Genomic DNA, 22,104 nt, shown 5'->3' with positions numbered 1-22,104 from the left:
CTTGTATAACGCATATAAAAGTGATATCCTTGCAGTCACAACGTGCAAGTTTATAAAAAATCGGATCGTAACGAAAACGGTATTCGTTAATCTATAAATGGAATGGAAAGGGGAAAAACTGATAAACTGTAACGAGAAAGCAATTACTTATTCATAGGCTTTGTTCTTTGCTTGCTCTTGTATCATTTCTCAGTTTTTATGAAATATCCCTTTTTTAATAATAAACTAAGAGTTTGCTGACGTCATATTCCCTCTCAACGCCAGGAATTTTGCCCTCGTAATATGCAGCCTAGCTTCAGATACTCTAGCCTTTTGGTGTGCGTCTCGTAGTTTGTTTGATTTCTTTTCTTGAGGATAAATTATATTTTTATAGTTATGTGTAGATTTATTTTATTAGTTTAGTTAAAAAATTCAAACAATATTTAGTTTAAAAATTAAATAAAAATAAAATGGCAGTCTTTTTCTTCGAATTTTGGAATACCCGCATGTTGCCCTAGTCATTCCGGAAAAATTGGAATTCTACTGTATACTGAATCTGAATTATTCAGATTATGCTGTTGTTGCTAATGCTCACTTGTCTGACCTATAGTCAGCACAAGCCCACGAAATACCTCAAGCCCACGAAGATGTTGGTATCACGAAATAACATTCAAAATATGTATTTCATGATACCAATATCTGCAGTTACAAATATGACTTTATATGCTTTCCTCCGAAAGTGTATTTTAGAATGTTACTGTCTGTAAATGAGTTGTTGGTCAAAAAATTGTGACTGCGTTTTTGTTTGCAAACCCGTTGCATTTGCTAAGGGAAATTATTAGTGAGATGGAAAAAATATTATTCGGAATATTATTGTTACGTTCATACAAATATTACTCTTGCATGACTTTTGATCCGCATGAGAAAAGTTCAGAGAATTTAATTACTTATTTCTGTGTTTTCTAAGTAAATTTTAATTCAATTCAAAAAATCAAAAATACTTTCATCCAAAGAGTTTCAAAACTTTCTCCTTGATACTTAAGGTGTCGAAAGGCCAGCAAAGATTAAAAAAGGAAATTAGAACAGATGGTAGTTCAAACCGGAACAAGGTCCGATCTGACGTCATCGAAGGTTAAATTTTCCCGTCAGTTTTGAGGTGAATGCCTCATGCAGCCAAGCATAACTCTCGTTTAACACCCTACGCGTCCCTGCTGGAAATGTCTCACCTATATTCTGCTTGTTAACATGCTTGAACAACATGCTGAAGACATCTTCAGACATATTTTGGGGTCAATGGAGTACGAAGTGGGAAATGTTTTAACACTGAAATAAATCTTCGGTGTTACGGATAGGCTACCAAAGATATTGAAAGGCTTTTGGAAACCAAAACATTTGTAAGATAAATGCATGTAAGCTAATGAATGAAACCTCTTACTGTAAATTACTTCTGAAGGTCGAATGTTCTTGAATTCGTCTTACGTTCTTTCGTGTAAAGAATATTTGCCATTCAAGCGAAATACTGAAATATTTTTAGGGTTTCGAAGTTGTCAAAAAGTATCATACAATAGAATACATTGAATTAATGGTATAATAATACTCGTAGGTCCATTTGTTAACAAAATACCCTCTCTTTGTGATTTATAGCACTTCAAAAATGATAAAAAATCAACACATGCTAAACAATGATTTTGTTCAATGACAATGATTTTGTCATGTCTAGATTAATTATTAATTAATATAAAGCTTGTGTTAAAACGCATAAAGAATATCTGCCATTCAAGCGAAATACTGAAATATTTTTAGGGTTTCGAAGCTATCAAAATTTATTATAGAATAGAATACATTGAATTAGTGGTGTATTAATAATCGTAGGTCCATTTGTTAAAAAAATACCCTCTCTTTGTGATTTATAGCACTTAAAAAAATGATAAAACATCAAAACATGCTGCATTTTGTCCAATGACAATGATTTTGTCGGGTCTAGATTAATTATTAATTAATGTAAAGCATGTGTTAAAACGCATAACAGAGTCTTCTTGTAGAAAAAATAACGAAGTGATCCTCCTTGCTTTTCCTCTTTTCCTGTTTTTAAATTTACAAAGGAGAGTGAAAAATTGGCGCCTCATTCCTGCCATTGACTGGACTTTATTCCAGCTTTGCTGCTTTTGGAGATCACACTTTTTAAGAGATTTTCCTTTCATCGGGAAAATATCATATGTATCGGAGACAAATTAATAAATTTATAGAGAAAAGAAATGTACCATTCTAAATGGTACAAATATTTTGTATAAGTCAAAAGAATAAATATTATCGAAACTGAATCTTTGCTCATTGAATCACATAATACGATACTATTAGTGTCTTGTAGGTGTGCTTTCTAATGGGCTAAATAATATATATATCTTCAGAAATATTATACACAGCATAATTTTCTTCTCCCGGTTTTCAAGGCAGTACGAAAACTACAATTAGTAGGAAAAGGGTGGGAATGCACTAGTAAATATAGTAATTCATATTAGTGAACTAAGTAAATTACGATGCACTATTATTGCATCGTAATTTATTTGATTTGTTTTTGTATGTTTACCTATTATGCTGTTTATCTGTAATTTAACAAGTCTTTTGTTCCTTTCTTAAAAATAAATATTCATTCAAAATGCAGATTTCAGAAAAAACATGCAAGGTACAGTGCTAAGCCCTAGAGTACCAAAGATGGCATAGAAAATTTTATTTTTAATTTTACATGAAATTTGCACCAATCTAAAGTATCTTTATCATTATTAGTACTATTGTTTATTTTTAAGAAAGGAACAAATTACAGATAGCAGAATAGGTAAACATACAAAAACAAATCAAATAAAGCACGAAGCACTAATAGTGCATCGTAATTTGCTTAGTTCACTAATATGAATTACTATATTTACTAGTGCATTCCCACTCTTCTCCTACTAATTGTAGTTTTCGTACTGCCTTGAAAACCGGGAGAAGAAAATTATGTTGTGAATAATATTTCTGAACATATATATATTATTTAGCCCATTAGAAAGCACACCTACATGACACTAATAGTATCGTATTATGTGATTCAATGAGCAAAGATTCAGTTTCGATAATATTTATTCTTTTGACTTATACAAAATATTTTCTTATTTGAGCATACCTTTTACACTATTACCATGAAACGGAAGTGTCTAAATACTATGCTGAAAAAACTCGCGGGAAGATTACACGAAGGGAAGAATGTGCAAGCAAGTACGGTATTTAAAAGTTTGAAATAAATAAATAAATAAAATTACAAAAATAAAAATAAATCCCTCTTATAACATAAAAAATGCATTATCTAACTTTAAAACTCATATTTGTATCGGAAGTTTCATAAACAAAATTGTCTGACTGTATAGCTTTTACAAATGGAATAAATGCTGAAATTTCCCCACACTCTGTCCGTTTAAGTTCTTTAAGTCCGTAATTCTCTTCTTTCCATCAACTCTAATTCTTTGTGCAATAGACTGACTAATGTGACTGATAAAACTGATGACGAAAATCACCATAATTAAATAAAAAACTTGACACTTCAAACTTTGACATTTTGTTATTTTCATTTTTGAGATATCATTTATTAATAAATTCCTTAGACATACTTCATTTTTTTAGCAATCTACATTTCAGTGATAAGCTTGAATACAATTAATTGTATTGCCATTAAATCTTTGACGCATTTCTAATTGAAAGCATTTAGTTTACAGACCATTAGTGGGTTTGGCCATCTTACGCAACCGATGGTTATGCACGGCAAAGCATACCCTTCTGCCTAAAGGACCCCCTCTGCCTAAGGGTCTTCTGCACGGCAGATCACCCTTCTGCCTAATTGAAGGGATGTTCGTATCTTGATAAACATTTCAAGATAATCCGGGTGTATACGAGCCAGTTTCCCTTAGAAAGTCCTCCACGAAAGGCATCCCTCCCCTTAGGCAGATAGCCCTCGTGTGCTTTGCCATAATTAAATACACACACACAAATACACACACAAGATAATCCGGCTATTATCCACGTTAGCCGTGGGAAAAACACGAAACTCCGACTCAGCCAGCCCATTCGTCGGGAATTGAAGGCTGGGTAAGAAAATTTGCTGAAAATTCTCAATTGCATCCTGGGTACAGACAGATTTGAACATATCAATGTTTGTTCTCGCACAAAGCTAGTTTTTCATAAAAATTTTTTTTTCGAGTATTTTTCTCCTGGAAGTTGAGACTTTGAAAGCAAACTGAATAGCAATTTTGGAGTTTTGTAGCAAGATACAAAAAAGAGGAAAAATTTGTTTTCACGTGTTTACTGTATAAAACAGAAAGTTTCGAAAAAGATCTGTGCAGAATTATATCCTCAGATATTAATTCTAGCTGTATGCATTCAGTTATTATCAGGTATTAAATGTATGAAAACGTAGGAAATATTATAAAAACAACTTCTGCAAAGTTATTGAGTGGATTGTGTACGTAGCAGAATGTAACATTTTATATAGTCCCAAGTAAAATATTCGAAACATTTTAATTTAGTAACACAACAACCTTGAGTTTGGCGTAGATTTATGTACAAGATCTCAATCGAATTCGAGGGCAAACAGGTACAGGTCACTCTTCGTCAGCAGCAAAGAAATCCGCAAAACTGGAAAGCAGTCAGATCAGGTATTGTTCAAGAACCGTCCTAATTAAAGGACGTGACTTGGATCATAATATGTCCCCGATAGGCTGAATATAAATGGGTGAAATTGTAGATCCCCAGTGACAACGATTAAATAAGAAAAATATAAAGTACAAGGTTAGAAGACATAGTTTAGCATGTAAAACTGGAAATCAGTGAGCGCCACGGTCGTATTTATGCGCTATATTACAGCGATTGTGAGGCTAAAGTTAGCGATTGTAAGGCAAAAATATTAAAGAAATCGGAAAATTAAGTTAATAAGTCTAGAACTAATTAGTTAAGTTAATAAGTATAGAAACGCGAGCCTCTTTATTCAATCGATTTCGAGAGAAAACAGGTGCAGGTACCTCTTTCTGACGAAGAGGGGCCTATGCCTATTTGCCCTCGAAATCGATTGAGATCTTGTACATAAATCAATGCCAATCTCAAGGTTGTTGTAATACTAATTTTATGTTTCTCTTGGTGTGTTTCTCTTCCGTTTACATTTTAATTTATTAAATAAAAAGTTTCATACCTTTCCTTCAAAATTCGCTAAAGCAGAACGTTTTCTTTACTTGGAATTCATTTATGCTACTGACTCAGAACACATGAAATAAATAATTCATTGGTGTTGAAGAGACCATTTTCTCTATTTTAACTACTTATTGACAAAATATAGCACATGAATGAAATCGGCGATTTCCCAAAATTAGAATACCAACCTCAGGGTTGGCGTGCGGAGGCAAAAGCACATGAACGTGGTTTTATCAGAATTCTAGTTGAACAGAGGAAAATATTTTCCCCTCTTAATTATGATCCTTTCATCAAATACAGTGTAACTTTCGTGGACTGTCTTATTTAAATTTAGACTGCTTATGATTATTTCAGTTCTTAGGCTTTCTGTTACATGTAAATATTTAAGTTCTAATAGTTTAGTTCATGTTTTGTAGCAAATTATAAATAGGCTCTTCCTGTTCCTATTTTCTGAAATGCATTTAAGATTTTCAATACACCCGGAGCAGTTCTACTTTTCTCAGTGTATCTTCTAAGTCGAAATTATCTCATGAGATAATAATAATAATGCATTATAAGTTTCTGTTAATGATGCATTATTTTAAGAGGAATGATGTTAAGCTAAATATGTAATTTATGATAAGAGTTTTGAGCATATTGTTCATCATATGAAGAATTTGTATTAGATACATAATTATGCGGATATTATTTTATATTATTTATTTAGCATTTAGAAGTCAGTTTCGTCAGAATGTATATACATAAGCATTTAGATTATCTTTTTCATAATCTTGGTTAAAATGACTTGAACAAAATCTAAGACTTGAAAAAAGGCTATTGTGTTGTAACTTATCTCTCTCGTCTGAAGATAACACCAGAACTAGCCCACAAAATTTACTGTGAAAAGGAGAGAAGATTACGCCTGTCGTTGTATAGAGCCTTGAGCACCATACAGGTGCCAATACGACTTCGCTGAGACATTTTCTTTTCAACCCTTTTACAATTTTAAATAGTAACATAGTTTATCAACAAGAAGTTTTATTGCTGTGCTGATGCTATAGTTATTTAAATTACTTGCTTTATCGTTTCTTGCTTTTGCTTAATATTATCAGCTAAGTACACATATACCATTTTATTTTTCTTTAGTTCTATCGATTTGTTCTTATAATTGCTTTTATTTTTCTTTTTTATCTGGTAGGGTGAAGAATCTATGCTGCTGGCCATTTAAATTTCCTTACCGTGAAGGAAACGCGTAGCAAACCTGAAATTTGCATGAAAGGTAAAACATGCTGGGGGATATGCAAATGATTAACATTTAATGTTACAGGGGCATTTGCAGACAAGAGTAACGATACCCCTAAGCGGATAAAGAAGCAAACTAAAATGTCGATTTTCCGTTTGGAAATCACATTTTTCATTGCAAAATTGTATTATGCTGCAGACAAGAAGAAGGAATTCATAATGGCTCATCTCACAATTCGATACGAAAACCGTAGCCTGCCGGATCAGGTGATAATAGTAGAGTGCAATTGTCGCTGGTCGAAGTCCAATGAGTGTTATGAGAATTTGCAATTAACGGGTCGAGGGCCCTATGCCCACATAGGGAAACGAGCGATACTTTAACGGTCCCCGCTTATCAATGCCCGAGACGACAGACATCCTGTCTGCTTCGCATCAACACAGTACAAACACATCATGCATCATGCGTCTGAAAACTTAGTATATACAATTAAGTACTCGTTCTTGACGCATGATGTGATGATATTTGAAATGCTACGGTTTGTCATCAAGACAACAATTGTTTCGTCTTCCCTAAGCTACGGCATAGGAATCAATGTTTACAATGGCGCCCTCCATAGCGAACATCAATGTATCAATGATTTTTTTTCTTTTTTGACGAATCACAATTTGCTTGATACATCATGATACCTATATGCATGTTGAGACAATAATAGAAATAAAAATGTAGATTTTTCATTCTTCATTGTCAGTCATGTCCAACTCCTGGATTGAGGTTGTGCCATTGTTTGCACATCTAGCCAACGTATCTGGCATTTTGGCCAGCGACCGTTATATTATTGAGGTTTGAATATCTTGGGGACCTCCGACACCCCCTTTTAAAAGTACAAAATGTGGCCATATGGTCTCCACGCTGTCCCTCGTTTCCTCATCTGCAGACTATTGCCTTCATCGGCGCGTTATTCTGTTTCCCGAGTTGAAAAGTACTGGTTCGTATCTGTTGAGAGAACTGACACGAAAATGCGTTGTAGCTAGTATGAAAAAGAAATCCGGCATAGAATTCAAGAAAAATGGCTGCAATACCTGTTAGTGTCATTCGAGGTCTGTTTGACTCCCATCTTTGGTAACAACTGCTTTTGTTACCAAAGATTAGTGTTATATTGTAACAACTGCTATTGCTTGTCGTTATTGTCGGTTGCGTGTAACAACTGCTATTGTTATCAGAAAGGTGCTTATTTCTGCTTGCTTTGTACCTAAAAGTTATCTTTAATTTTAATCATTCCGTCCAAACATTATAATGTCTTTGCGGAATAAATATGATTCTGCTGATTTACATTGTGATGTAGCAACTGCAGTAGCCGGCAGTGAAAAATTGCTCATATTTTACTTGATTTATACTATTCAAAAATAAATTTCATTTAACAAAATTCATGTTTTTTTACAATATCAAGATCAGGGGTTTTAATTGTTTAACAGTTCTACATTTATGAAATAAACTAATGAGCAGATAAGGGAAAAATAAACATTTCAAGAATGAGAAAAATCAAGGAAAATCTAATTGACCCTTACTTAATGAAAGCATAAAGGAACACAAACTGTTGGATATGATTCTTGAAACTTTAAAGATCAAGGGTGAAAACTGACTCTCTGTTGTCCTATTCAGTGGTTCTTGAAACTTTAAAGATCAAGGGTGAAAACTGACTCTCTGTTGTCCTATTCAGTGCTGAAATGAAAAGCTAGTAACAAGGACCATGCTTCGGTTTAATACTTAACAAAGTTATTTTAATGGACATACATTAAAAGAAGTTATTAAATGACTTACTGAAAACGTTCTTTCCAAAATCATTAACTACTTGCGCGAACATCACCTGCGATTTCCTAAGAAAGCCTCAAAAGCAAGCAAAAAGAAATGATATCTGTATATGGAATAATAGATATATAGACTATTTTCTATTTCTTCTTGTTACTAATCACTTTTCAAAATTCGTTTTCAGTTGTGTTTATTTTTTATAGTGTGTGCTTATGAATCATACGATAGTACTTCGATCTGAATTCGAATGAATTTGAATTTTCAGATATTTATAATATTAGAGTATAAATTAAATAAAATCAGTGACAGATGCTAGGGAATTTGTATAGTTGATGTTACATAATATAATTCAAACACTTTTTCATAACAAGGGTTATGTAAAAATATTGTTAGGGGGTGTAATCTTTGAGGGAAGCACGCGTTTCTTCATGATATAGTATTAACATTTATTCAACATAATCAGAGATTTGCATAACAACCAGTTGCATTGAAAAAGCAGTGGAATGGAAGAACACATTTTTTGTACTTCTAGAGTAAATTAGTAAAATCTTGCTGGATATCCTGCTGAGGATAATCAGACATTTATGTAGTAATCAATTTGCGTTGGCAAAAGCGGTGGGATAGAATGGAAGCCAAAAGCAGTGGTAGCACTTTCTGCGCTTTTATAGTACCTGAGAAGTAAAATATAGAGGGCTGTCAACTGAAAATAACCCTCATAGTTCTAAATAAACTAAAGTTCAAATTGTAACTTTAAGAGAGATATTTTTCATAACCTTATTCATAAGCAGTATATTTGCTTCTATATAAGAAATTTTATAACTATTTATTTTTTTTCTTCGAAGTATAACATAATATAAACAGACTGTTGTCATATAATTCCCAACAAACAATTTTTTAAGGTATTCACTATTTAAAATGTATGCTGTTCAACAATTTTATGAGTAAGATTGATTGATCATAAAAAGTCGTTTTCAGCAAAATTTAGGAAACAAAGCTGTAAAGTTAGGCTGGACATCATTTATTTATATAGTTTTAAAGTAAGTAATTATATCGCCCTCCTCTATACAGACAGTTGTAAAACTGGTAATGAAAACTTATCCAGAGACTGTGCAAATATGGTCTAGAATCAAATATCTTAACAAAATTTTTTAATATTTGAGTTTTACAATTAGAAATAATAGAAGAAAACAATATAGGAAGCAAGTATACACGATGCATGAGTAATTCAGACTTTAGCATTTTAGCAAAGTTACTTATTTCATTTATTTTATCGACTTTAGAATTATCCAGTTCTATGTTTTTTCAGAATATTTTGAACTTTCTTTAAAGATATAATTATCGAAGTTTCAGGGAGATGTATTTAGAGTTTTTAACCGAGTGCATGTAGACAATTTGAAGAAAATAATTTCTAAAGAATAATTATAGGAATTTTAGACTAAGACGTCATATTTATTGTGATATTTGTTGATTGATATATGTATTGATTGTGATATACTAAAACGAGTTTCAGCATTCGGCCTTAAAAATCGATTAAATGTTGCCTTTTTTTTCTTTGAAATATTGTTATATCCGTTTTTCAATTTTCTTCAATCCAATTTCAGTTTCCAAGTCGCATTTTAAAGCCGATTAAATGTCTTTTTTCTTTGGAATATTATTATTTCCATTTTCAAGTCTTTTTTCCAATCCTCTCTCAATTTTCAGTCTATTTCAAAAATGAGTGATTCGTCTTTTCATAGATGGGAAATCAGACTTAATACTTATCTTAAAAGTTGATGAAACAAAACTTGGAGACATTAAATAATCAACAATTTTGTTGATGTAATCGGATTAATCTTAAAAGGCAGTAAGCGATTCACATTTGCCTTGAACTTGCCTGAAAAAGAGAATTTAATCTGATTTCCATTTAGTAATAAGAAAGTTGATTCGCTCATTTCTGAAGTTGATTTTGAAGTTTAATTTCCAAATTTAAACTGGATTTAAAAAAAGGCTGGAAAATGGAAGTAACAGGTTTCCAAAGAAAAAAAGACAGCAGTCAGCCGCTTTTTAAGGGTGATTACTGCGATTCGTTTTAGGGTGATGCTTCTGAAGTGTGATTAGTTATAACTGTTGAGATTTTATTGAGTATAAAAAAATGATGGGAAAATACAAGTAAACTGTAAAGAGAAGTTAATAAGCATATGCTAAGACGTTCCAAGATTATCTAAATTTATCTGAAAAATTGCGCTTAAATTAATGCCATTTTACAGGCAGTTTGAAAAAAGTGACTCCAAGTTTCAATTTTTTTAAACACTAATCTCAGACATATACTTACAGTTATATGCTCAATATCATTTTTATCAAACTATGCATTATTACATATTATCTCAATATCTCAATTTTGCAAAAATAGTAGGAAAATAGTAAAAAGGTTTTATAAACATAAAAATTTAACTTCTTAAATGTTCTGTTTAAAGCAGAAAGTCCAGTTAGTCAAAGTTTCTTAATTATTTATTAATTGTAATTAAATTTAAGTTATACATGAAATGTTATACATTACTATATAAAACGTAAAATTCAGTCTCCAATATTCTATATGAATTAACTGTAACTTGAGTTGTAATAAAATAACTTCGTTTATTTAATTTGAGCGACCACAATAACGTAATTATTGTGTAAATTATTTGAAAGTGTAAACCATGAAAGCATTTGAGTTTTATTTTTCCCTAAAACTCTGAACATTAGATTCAAACATGTTGATGGAAATATAACTAAATATCTTCTTTTCTCTTTAAATTGTTTCCACTCAAATCTATAAATCTAAATTATGTAATTAAAGTTCCATTTAAAGTTAAAAAAAAAGGAAAAATGTTCAAACATCTATCAAAAATGCATGTTACTATCAGTTTTCTAAAGTAAGAGGTGAAGAAAATCTTAAGAATTAAAAAAACACTTTATGTTTTTCTGATGTATTGAATTATGTTTCTGGTATATGTAGAATTATTTAGTGAACAAACGTAGAACAACAAAAGGTAAAATAACAAAAGGAAATATTAAGTACAGATCTGCACTTTATTTGGCCATTAGAAACTGTACAACTGAGTACCTCTTAAGGTTTACGTATAAGTATTTGTACAATGATAAAACACACCTATATGCATACTTTTTGAAATATTTAAAAGCAGTGAAAATAGCCCAATGAATGATCTAACTATGATGACTCAAGCGCGCGTTGCAGATTTACATTTATGTTACAAGAAGTTATAGGAATAAAGATATTCTTTCTTCACCATCCATGATGTTTTTCCCATCCGTGATGCTCAATATGATGCTCATGATGTTTCTTCCTATTTGTAAAAAAAAAAAAAAAAAAAAAAAAAAAAAATAGAAAACCGCTGTTATTTTAAAACAAAGACAATAATTACTTAAAAATTTAAATATTTTACAGTAGTCAGATTTCGTTTAACTATTTGCCTTATACAGACTTAACTAAAGAAGTGTAAAATAAAATATTGCTTCGAGTACTCATTCTTTTAATAGTTAGAATATATTATTGTGCAACAGAATAAGATATATGAGTATTTGAAATTATGGTTAATGAAATATACATATTCATTCCCATATATTTCTATTACAAACTCTTAGCATTCATTAGTTTGTTTACCAATATCTGTCTATAATTGTAATTACTAAAACTTTGTTTAATATATATATTAATAAATGATGGTTATGCATTTAAGTTGAATTTCTGTAAGGATATTATTCTGCAAGTCTGACTAATGACTGTCTATAATTATTTTAACATTTATTTTTGATTAGTAAAATATCGTAATGCTATACTGTAATTTAAAGGTCATAAATTTCAAATTAGTTCTTAAAATTCTTAAAAGAACATAATCATCTCTAATGTATGTTTGATATTTTGGTTTAAGGATAATAATTCCGATATATTAAAGATATTAAATTTTTAGATTAAAGAATTTTTTTATTCAAACTGAGAACTAGTCTGAAAGCTGATGGAAGAAATGTAGAACCCCAATCAGTATCTCATAAATTTATATCTGAGCAGGCATGGCCTATTCTAGAATATTTTGTTGTTGCCACCGAGTGGAGGACGTAAGAAACTTATTAATCAAAAGCCAAAATAGTGATACTTTGCAAAAAATTGCTGTCTTACTGAAATATTAACCAGAGTTTCTGAATAACAAATTCGGTCTCTACGAATCTTAATACTGAAGAATAATAATTGATGTGGTATATAAACATTAAATAAATCGTTTTCTTTCTAATTCAGTCTATGGTACAAAACCGTTTTAAATTTTAATGTTATTCATTTAAGCGGTTTTTTACATGATGCACAAAAATTACAAAAAACTAGAGAGTTCTAAAAATTAATACATGAATATTATAAAGAAAGTTTTAACATATATTTTTGGAAAAGTGTGGAAAATGTACATAATTTTCGAAAGATCCTTATAATATTCAATAAAACTTTCCAGCGAAACTTTTCAACTTGTATTTTTTAACTTTCTCACTACACAGTACAACGTTTGTAGTGAATATTCTGAGTAATATGAGCGGGATGAATGAGATGAAAATTATATTTGGAAAATAGGAAATTTTATTTATATACTTTTAAATAATAATACTACATATTTTATAAATTTTATAAACTAAAATTCAGTGAATTCAAAGCACCTGTAGAAAATGAGCTTTTTATCAAATTATTCAAACAATCTATTTCATAAAGTGTCGTTTTATTACCAAGAAATTAAAACGCATTGAAGTAAAAAACTCCTGTGAATAAAGAAATTTCGTTTTTATATTGTTAATGAAGCGTAGTGTAGTATTTGGTGCATTTGAATTTCTTGTTTTTCAGACGAAAGTGTAAAAAATGTGATGGGGATAGTACGCATCTTCTTACACGGAATTTAGAACACTGAGTTTTTAAGTTACGTTAACTCAGACTGTCAGTGAGATTCTTTTAATGGAAATTAATGCATATAAATGGATATTGAAATATTTTGTTGAAAAGTTACTGTCTCAGTAAAATATTTATGGATCAGCATATCGTTAATATTTTATAATGTGTGTCGGAATTCTAAATTGAAATCATTTTTTTATGCGGGAGATATTCTGTAAAAGCAGATATTGATATTCAAGAACATTTAGCTTTTTAAGCAATTTCATTTAGGTAAGAAAAATAAGTCTTCAGAACTGAGTTATTGATATTCATCTGAAGTTAAATTTATTCCATTTTAAGCATTGTAAGATCGAAAAGGAATATTTAATTATGAGGTAAAAGTAATAAATAAAGCCCTCATGTCATGGGAAGAATTCAAATTATTATATTTAAAGTTTCAGCAAAAACTAAAACTTGAATCATAATTGTAGCTGTCTCAAGAAAGAATAGAGCTCTAGTTTTGTTGAAAAGCTGTGAGTAATGAGTTTTTGAAGTCTATTCTTTGTTTTTAACTTCTTAAGATCAAATGTATTAAAATTAAGCAACCGAGTTGTACTTATATTTCCGCGAAAGTTTTGCTTAAATTTCTAAGATTTTAGGACTCAAGAAAATTTTATAAATAGTAATAACTTCTTCTATGGACATTATTTTTCTCCTTTTATTAAACTATAGACTCACTTCAAAACTCCAATCCTTTCACTGCAATTTAATGCTAAATTATTATTTTTCTGTTTCCAGATCATAGAAAAATTCAGACCTCCTCATAGAAAAAAAAATAGAGAATGTTACAGATATCCAAGGATTTTTTTTGTTTTAATTTCAAGGCACTTTTTAAGCAATCTCGGGTTGTTTTAAGAAAGATAGTGAAATGGTTAAGCCACAGAAACAGGTATTATTAGTCTAAGAAAAGTATTCATCATTTACAAAGCAATTAATTGGTTTAAATATTAAGAAGCCAATGCGTATTTTACTTATTTAGAAGCTCATTTCTACTGATGGTATCACTAAGAAAATTATTTCTGTAGCAACTATCAACATTTTAATGCTGATTCAATCTAAATACACAAATCACAAATATCTTTGGCACTACTGAACAATAAACATTTCTAAAAATAAAATAGTACGAGCTTTGTTAAGAATTCTTTTACTCATGTCAAAACTATTTAAATACAAACATTTTTTACTTAATTTGTTAGTTTCCTAACATTGGCAGAATTAAAACGCAATGTTCGTATACATACATAAACATAAATATATGTATAATACATAGTATATATGTAATGATTTGGGAATGAGGTAGAGAGATGTTGAAGGACACATAGCAAATCTAGAATGAAGGAGAAACTTAGAAGTCATACAGATGTTATAAAACGCAGTCGTACCAGATTTAAATAATATTTCTTCTATTGTAATTAAACATTTTGCGGCCACAGTTGACTAGGCACACTAATCGTGCCTGTTTCAGAACAGTTACATTTTAAATATTGTTGCAGTAGGAAGAAAAGTATCATGCAGCATCTTAGCAAAAATAGGGGTAGAAGCAAAGTGCGCAGTTATACAGTATGGCAGCTTATTAAGAGAATGTTTCAGCTTAAGTTCTGAATTAGCTACCTCATCCTCATTAAGTCATTTGCAAGGATTGATCTCGAAATGACGCAGTAGAGAAAAAGTTATTATTATTTTTAAAAAAGAGAGAGGAAGTACCTAAATTAAAAAGGGAATTAAGGGCTATTGATAAATTAAATTCTAATTTTGATTTATGTATTTTTTATCTTTCATATATATACACACATACTTCAGGAGCTGCAATTTTACATCGCATATCTTTGGGGGAAAACAAGACATTTGAACGTGACAACAAACGTAATATCAGATATTACTTATAAATAGAACACCGGTCCAAAGAAAAACGAATATTGACTTACTCAACCATGATAGGTACTGGAAGAGGAACGACTAGCAGCTTCTTCTTTTTCAGAGCGAGCTTCGTGAGGAAGAGCGCTTTCATTATTTTCTTCTTATCGACAGCTAAAGCCTGGGATTCTTCCACTACCATAGGACTTAAAAGCAAGAGACATAAAGCCAAGAAGCTGAATAACACTTTGCAGTCCATAGTGGGCTTTTATTTTCCTTTCCTTTCTGTTGCTAAGGGAAGTAACAGAAAATTGGTCTTAAAGCTATATCCTTAATTTTTACTCATATATGTATTTGAGACTGCAAGAATAAAAACTGTAGTAGTTCATACACTTTTAAATAACGATTATTTTAACAAAACTTTTAATAATTACTCCAGGATATATGAACAATGATCTTAAATCAAGTACTAGAGTTGAAGAGTTAAAAAGTTGCGGAATGTTGGTGATATAAAACTAGGAACAAAGTATAAACGTATTATGTGTTATAAAATATATGTTAAAGTCTAAACGTATTATTAAAAGTATAAACGTATATGTTTAAAAAATAAAAAATGTAAAGCTATCTTGTTATGTTATGCTGAAAACAATAGTATATTTAATCAGTTTGACTTACGAAATGCATTTTCTAGACGAAGAAAATTTATCTCAATTTATTCTTTTGACAGTTTTTGTATCTTAAGCTCTAGTAAGTAAGTTTTTGGAACAAACTTATTTTAATACAAATGTTTTTTTTTTTTTTTTTTTTTTTTACTAAAAAATTGGGACATTTTTATTTCGGAGTCTTAACAGTTGGAAAATATGCTTTTTCTCTCCTTTGCTATATTGACAGTTTATACAAATACATGTGAAATTCACTGAAATAGTCCATGTTTTTCCGTTAAAAGGCGCAAAAAATAATATGTTTTAAACTTAAATTCGAGTGAACACTTTTGGTGCTTTGAGGATCTGAAGCTATATAAAGCTATATAAAAGGTTATGTAAATTTATTTAAAATTTTATTATTTGCTTGATAGGAACATTTAGTTCGCAAATTCTCCCTAATTACTAATTATTAATTTTTTTTTGCTTCATTTAAATTTTCTACACTTTTCTTAAGCATCGTACCTTTAAGCAATTAAAATTCAATAAAATTAGAAATACTGGGCAGAAATTAAAAAAATGCTATTGAAAATATCAAAAACTATTTTTAAGAAGAAATATTTATATTACATTAATTCAACAGACTTTGTGAGCGATGTTGATGCAAAAGTTAATTTTTAAAAACGAAATCTGAGCCTTTTGTATCAGAATAAATAACTTGAAACAGCAAGCCAAGCACGTCGTAGAATTACGAAAGATAAACTTTTCTGAAAAGTTTTCAGGGACATGATGCTATATTAGATTACCGCTATTAAGTAGCAGAGGACCTTATTTGACTTTTAGCCTGCAGGCTTTGTTTAACTTTCGCCAGTTTAAAACACCATCGCAGAAAAGTTTTACTACTTAGTCAAATAATTGCTCTTTGTTGACGAACATTTAAGAGGTTGAGAAATGTGTCTTCTTCATATTTTACTTGCGAAGATTTTAGTTAAAAAAGTCTAATAATTTGATTAAAAGTCTACTTAGTTCGTTTAAAATTTCTAGTGATGATGTATATTATTAAGTTTGCTTTACTTAATGTAATTTATGTCTGCATTTAGAAACATATAATTTTAATGAGTTTGGAATATTAAGCACAAAGATTTTGCTGTTGAGTGGCAGTATATATATTTCTTCTGCTTGAAAATTTAAAGTAAAATATAATTTCATACAACATACAACATACAGCATACCAACATACCGTTAAAGCAAGGTATTATCTGACGTACAACATCAAGAACTATAGGCAACTTTTAAGTATTTCTAACCGAAGGTAAATTGAACAACAATAGTTAAAAGAAATGTTCTGTTAGCTTCAAGACATAATAAAATAAAATAAAATTGGATTTTTGACTATGGTAAAGTAAATAAAGACTTATGCTTGCAAAAATAGATGTTTTCTTGGAGGGCTGATATATGTTTCTTCCGCATATTTTCAAATAATAAACAAATAAGTAATAAATGAATAAAAATATATATATGTAACGAAAAATGAATATTCAAAGTAAAATATGAGTAAATTATAATTTCAAATTTTGTTAAATATGGCAATTAGGAAATTCTGTTTCTATTATTTTCTTGCAAATATGGCTGTAATTAAGATTTGACATTTTGTGAGGAAATGGCTTTGAGACTTGTTTTCGCAATATGAAGTCAGCATTTAGTGTCATTGTAAAATCTATAACAAACAATGATACTTTTAATAAAAAAAGTGCGATAAGAAAAAATTAGATTAAATATAATTCTAAGCTCATTTTCCGCTTCAGCCGTATCATCTCATGGCTTCAAAACTGAAATCTTGTGCATTTCTTTCTGAACTAATATTTATACTAGAACATTTTAGATAAAAGTTACACTTTGTTTGATGGCAAGAGCTGTAATTATTTTTCTTATTTTGTTCTTAATCAAGAACCAGTCAATGAAGCAACCAAAAATTCATATTGGATACCAAAGTTCGTCAAACTGTCCGTAAGAAGCTTTTCTTCATCAAAAAACTTCCTATAAATGTTCTCAATGGAGATTGGGCCACCAGCGGCCGAGCGGTAAAGTCGTTGAACACTGGTAGTTCGGTCCGAGGTTCGAATCCCGCGAACGGGCTAGCTGCATGAGTGTTTTCGTGGTTTTCTTCATGTGTAACGTGTATACGAGCCAGTTTTCTTTAGAAAGTCCTCCACGAAGGCATCCCTTCCCTTAGGCAGATAGCTCTAGTGTGCTTTGCCATAATTAAATGCATCAACATCATCTTAATGGAGATTTTAATGAAATTTTTAAAAAAATCAATGAAATCATCGCCGTAAGTAAAAATAGCCATATTTTAAGTTAAAAATTTAAAAAGTAACTTTTTAAAATATTTTTTTAAAATATTTTTTCTTCTTAAGCTTTCTCGTTGATACCGTTATATATGGATTTCCCAATCAGCAGCATGCAGCACAGATATTCTGTATTTTAATAATATAATGGTCGTTTTACATCAAAGTTTCAGAAAATATTTAAAATAAAATTTAGAAGTTAAACAGGATCATCACTAGGCGAAGTCATGTCTACTTGTGTTATTTCCGATGATTTTTAGCAACTTGGTCCAATATTATGATGCTTATGATACCTTTATTCGAATGGAATAAATACTTTCCGATAAAATTGTCTGTCTGCTTTCAGAAAAATTTTAAAGGATTATAAAGAATAATATATGTGTTAATTTTTTGTTGGAATTTATTATCTGTCTTTATGAAGCTATGCAATAAGTTTGATGATTCTATGATAAACATGTAGAGTCATTAGATTATTTGGAAGCAGCAGAGGTGAGAAAATGTACTATGCCCTCACCGAGACTCGAACCCTGGAGTTCTCGAGTATGCGTCGAGTGTATTTCCAGTTACACCACGAAAGCATGCGGAAAGCAGGAAGAAAATACCTTATATACTTCCCCTTATAAAGGGCGATTGAGGATGAGGGGACACAAACTCCAGGTCCTAGTGATGACGAATTATCGTCCACCACTTTTAGTTTGGGTGCTTCTAGAGTCATTAGGTTATTTTGAAGCAGGAGAGGTGAAAAATGTGTAGTGCCCTGGCCGGGACTAGAATCCTGGACCTCTCGAATACGTGCCGAGTGTGCTTCGAGTTACACCACGAAAGCATGCGAAAAGGAGGGGAAAAATACCTTATAAATATGCCTAAAGATCAGGCATTTATGATACTCAAACTGCGATTATGAAATGCTGTTTGTTCTAACAGCTGTTTCACATGCTAACTTTAAAAGTTACTTTTACGTTGTAAAGTTTAGCTACAAAGAAAATATATAACTACAAAGAACGCCTATGAAAAAAAAAAAAAAAAAAAAAAATACATAGCTACGCATATATATTTCTTCTATAAATTGAAATATCAAGCCTAATACCTGTGAAACGTTTGGAAATTTAGCCCGTGAAAGAGAATTTTGAACTTCGTCGAAGTAAAGTTTTTGAACAGAAAATTTATTGTATTCGTGCAAAAAAAGTAAGCCAGAGCTCTTTCGATAGTTTTAGTTCCATTCCCGTCTCCTGTAGTAGAATATTTGAAGTTTCAAAAAGTGGTTTATTGCTTACCTGGTAGCTGAGGAACTGGAAGCTCTTGGATTTCTGTTGCTGCTGAACTTGTTGGGCTCTTATATACCATTTCAAACAATCACACTGTAGGGTGCAAGGAGTTCTTCCTTGTACCCCCTCCTACCCCAAAGATTTAAAATAATAATTTTTAAAACCATTTAGCAAACTAAATAATTACCCAATTTCTTCCAATCAACACGCTTTCGGATATATTTAGAATTCTTAAAAGTTCCCCCCCCTCCTAGCTTTCGGAATTCTTTTGAGTGTTAAGAGTTGATTATAGAAAGCTTTCGTTTATTTAGCTAGAGGGTGGGAAGAGGATCAGAGAGGGATATTCTGTAGTGTTATTTCTCGATAATAATGAAGTGTGAATTAGAAGTGCAACGGTTGGATAAGCAGGTTAAGTGAAGGTAGAGCCGTCTATTAAAAAGAAGTAAAAGTGAGTGTGCCGGAACCTAAATATAACTCTTGTCTGGTGATTGCTAAATTGTTTGCTCAAGAATGTATTTCTGAAAATGGAATTAGTACTTCCTAGTGGCTGGAAATTCCGCGTTCCAGATATGACAACCTTGTAAAATCCCTTCTTTAGTTTTGAAAGGAGAAAGTCCAAATAATTAAAGATGTATATATTTGTGGCTGAGAATTTCAATGTTCTATTAATGCTATAGTAGCATTTTTAATGTAATAAAAATATGCAATATTATTAATCCGTGTGCAATAAAAACATAACACTCACGATTGTAATAAATTTACTATTTCAATAATGAATAAAATCTGAAGCAAATAATAATGAATAAATGGAATAATGAATAAAAACAAAATCTGAAAGTTTTCTGATTTTACATTACGCCCAAAGGGGCGTTTTATTAACGTTTTGTGTGTTACCTATATTTATTAAATATCATGTTCTTCGCACTTGAACCATAAAATTCAGTTCAACAGCAATATCGCAAATTAATTTTAAAATGAGCATATCTTTAGAATCTCCGATACACAGTCTTGCGCACTGGAGATATTCCCACCCCCCCGTAAAATGTTGCTATTTCTTGCTTTAAAATCATTGAGTTTTTAATCAAAAATTTTAATGTCTGAAAAAATATAAATACAAATCATAAATATAATATATATATTAGGGCTCCAGATGCTCATATCCGCTGGAGGGTTATGTTATTCTCCAGCGAAATATGGGCATCTTTCATCATCTCAGCGAATATGGGCATAAACTTTGATGTCTCTAAGTACCATTGTTTTATCACAATGCGAGGAACATACATACAGTAATGTAGAGTTTTCATTATTTAATTTCTTTAAATATAATACAGGGCTGTAATAGTTGGTGGCAACAGTTTAAAAAGTTAATCGACGCAAAATGCCAAAACGAAATTAATAGTCTTTCTGGGCTAAGGCAATTTGAGCTAATAATGAATATAATCAATCTAATATACACAATAACATAATAATAATCTTACATTCTTCATCCTAATACATTTAATTCGTTCATGAATATAATAATATAACCTCTTCTGATTGAATAAGTCCAAAATGATTGAGTCCAAAATTCTTAAAATACTGTGAGTGGAAATTCTGTTTCACAAGTTTTGCAGGTTTATGAAATTTCTTTCTGAATTTAAAAAGGTAAAATGTACTAAATATCAGAAATACATATTTTTGCTTAAAAGCATATTGCATTCCATTGATGTTACACTATTACTTTGATCATAGTAAAAAATCTAACGCGTATCAAATATAAGGTAATGTAATGAAATTAATTACATAATAATCTATCATAAATATAATATACTATTTTTTACTAGGTAATATAGTAATGACCTAGATCTTTTCATAATATAATAATCCAACTGAAAATTTGTTAATCTAAATTAGGAAGGGAACATAGTTTAAAACTGTGTAGAGTCAGTAGAGTATTTTGAAGCAGGAGACGTGAAAACTATACAATGCTCTCGCCGGGACTCGGAGCTCTCGAATACGCGTCGAGTATGCTTCCAATTACACCACAAAGGCATGAGAAAGCAGCGAGAAAATACCTTACAACTGAAAGTAGCTATAATAAAATTGGATAAACAAAACTGCGACTATCCTTATGACTAGATTCTTTTCGTATTTTTAATTTTATAGATTGAACACAAAATACGCGAGAAAATGATAAGAATATAAGATGAAACAAGATGGCTGATTAAGCTCAATATACATGGTAATGAACTGAATTGAAATTGCAACCGAAATTATTCAATACAACTACGTGTCAGCGCTGAAAACATTCACTTGTATGTGTTTGTATAATTAATTCTAGGGAAACGTCTTCAGTTTTTAGGATATTAGCTCACTGCCACTAGGCCAATAATTACTACTAGCTTGTATGACGGAATGCATAATTTAAGCACCTATAGATCTGTATGACTATTTTTGTATTTAATGTTATGTGGGAACCTGCCTACGCCAGTGGTCTTGAAATTGTTTTACAAGGCCTTCGGTTAGAAGAAACTTTGTTAAAGCCAGTCTAAAACAATTAATTAACCGCAAAACGAGATGTCTAAAATAATTAATTTATATTTTTTATTTCTTTTGCTAATGTTACATGAAATAAATTTATTTTTATGACTAAACGCATAATGAAATAAAGATTTTATTTTATATTTTTCACATAAATTACAATAAAACTAACATATTTCCAATCCTTTTTCTAAATTTAGTTTGCTGAGGACGACAGGGGCTCCACAAAAAATATAGCTTTAGGGATTCAGCAAAACAAAATGGCAGTTTTGGGGCCTGGGTTCCAAGGAAAATTTATAATATCACTAGACTTTGCCAT

At 30.7% G+C, this 22,104-nt stretch overlaps 1 long non-coding RNA gene across 1 annotated transcript; it reads right to left on the bottom strand.

Moving 5' to 3' along the window:
* Positions 1-11,226: 11,226 nt before the first annotated feature.
* On the bottom strand, positions 11,227-19,296 carry LOC146998032 (uncharacterized). The gene is made up of 3 exons (XR_015039992.1): positions 19,275-19,296; positions 15,083-15,302; positions 11,227-11,541 (listed from the first exon to the last, which is right to left on the bottom strand). It is a non-coding gene; the product is annotated as an uncharacterized LOC146998032 (long non-coding RNA).
* Between the last annotated feature and the right edge of the window lie 2,808 nt (positions 19,297-22,104).

This window comes from Stegodyphus dumicola, chromosome 3 (assembly GCF_044657685.1).
Source record: "Stegodyphus dumicola isolate Sdum_Otavi_A_Nest chromosome 3, ASM4465768v1".
Taxonomy (NCBI): Eukaryota; Metazoa; Arthropoda; class Arachnida; order Araneae; family Eresidae; genus Stegodyphus; species Stegodyphus dumicola.
Note: the sequence above shows the minus strand (reverse complement) of the source record. Positions and strands in the feature narration are given on the sequence as shown.